General features: G+C 46.4%; 1 pseudogene; it reads right to left on the bottom strand.

Annotated features, from left to right (window-relative positions):
* Positions 1 to 852: 852 nt before the first annotated feature.
* Positions 853 to 1527, bottom strand: LOC102430940 (annotated as a pseudogene).
* Between the last annotated feature and the right edge of the window lie 266 nt (positions 1528 to 1793).

Genomic DNA, 1793 nt, shown 5'->3' with positions numbered 1-1793 from the left:
TTTAGAAGAGTATTTTTCAGGATTAAAAAACGTTAAGCTTACAAGACCTATAATCTAAAAATTTTCCCCCACCATAATCAAAATAAGGGAGGTACTTAGTTCACATGTGGAAATCACTATTACCCACAATTAAAAAAAAGTTTTGAAGAACTAAGCTACTTATATTTGACTAGAGGCCCAGCACATGATTGAAATCACGTGAGGAGGCGTCCCACCTCCCGCCTCCCACCGCTGCCAGGAAGCTCCCTGTCTCCCACCTCCCACCTCACCAGCCGGGACCCTAGCCTGCTGTTCGGTCGTCTGTCCGGTCATTTAGGTTGTGACGGCCCCTGGCTTTTGATATATTAGGATTATATATTAGGATTAAAAATATATATCTCTTTGAAGTGTTGGCAAAGAATAGAGTATGTCCCAAAAAATCTTTTATTTATTATATTTTTTTATTGATTTCAGAGAGGAAGGGAGAAGGAGAGATATAGAAATATGAATGATGACAGAGAATCATTGATCAGTTGCCTCCTGCACCTCCCACACTGAGGACTGAGCCCTCAACCTGGGCATGTGCCCTGACCATGACCTCCTGGTTCATAGGTTAACACTCAACCGCTGAGCCACACCAGCTGACCTAAAAATATGTTTTTAAAAATAAAATAAAAGTGAACAGCTGAAGGGACATATATAATACTTGTAACAATAAAGATTTAAAAAGTAATAAAGATAAATGAATTTTAAAAATAAAAAGAACAGCAGGTCATCCAGAGGCAGCCAAGCAAAAGGCACAGTCGCCGAGATAGCCCACACTATCGGGCCTTCTGGGTCACATGGTCAGCCTAGGATGCCAACTCTGATTGATCACCAGGAGGATGGAAGTGATGGGCTGTTGGTTGTGGCCTTGGACAGGGCTGTGGCTGTGGCAGTGGTTGATGCAGCTTTTGTGCTCAGAACTTCATCTGGAACACAAACCTTGTTTGAGTCACTTCCTACAGTCTCCAGTTGAGGCCCTAACAAGGAGATCGGTCATAGCTCTGTCACTTGCCAATGTCTTGTTTAACAGTCTGCCTTCATCACACAACACTGCCCAGATTCTGTTCTTTGAGTCAAAGCGCAGAGATTATCTGTCCATCGAATCCAAACTCCCAGGATGCACTGGTGAGTACACTGGATTCCTGCTTACACATGATGCTGCCCAGTAGGCAGTGAGGATCGCTGGTTGCAATGATCTCTGCTTCAGTGTCAAGCAGGATCTTTTTGAGCTCTTCCATCAGCATTTCAGAGAGTCTCTCTGTTGATCCCAGGCCTGTGTGGCATTCTCCTTCATCTCCTGAACACTGATGAGTTTGACCTTCTCGCTACAGCAGGTATAATGAAGGAATGTGCTCTCACTTACCTCGCCTTGAATTTTATACCGTGGTTGATCACTGGGAGTGACAATGAATTTATAGCTGAGATAGCACAGCTTGGAGCGGCCGGTTTCCATAGCAGAAGCAGGAGCAAGAAAACGGGGTTGACCCTTACAGAGCGCTTCATCTCCACCCCCCCCCACTTCCGGTCCTGAGGTTAGGCGCACCGCCGTGGGGAGGTGAGAACCAGGCTGGCTGGGGGAGAGAGGGAGTTGGGGAGTCAGATCCTGTGAGGGCACCACGGGGCCCCCGTCCTGTCGCCTCGGGGCTCTGGCAAAATCCAAATCTGAAATTGCTCCGGCTCAAGCACCTGCACTGGGTTCCTTTCCTGCATTCAGTTCTTACCCAAGGGCAAAATTCAGGTGATGAAAAAGGATCACAATCCAGTTTTCA

Source organism: Myotis lucifugus, unplaced genomic scaffold (assembly GCF_000147115.1).
Source record: "Myotis lucifugus unplaced genomic scaffold, Myoluc2.0 scaffold_53, whole genome shotgun sequence".
NCBI lineage: Eukaryota > Metazoa > Chordata > Mammalia > Chiroptera > Vespertilionidae > Myotis > Myotis lucifugus.
Note: the sequence above shows the minus strand (reverse complement) of the source record. Positions and strands in the feature narration are given on the sequence as shown.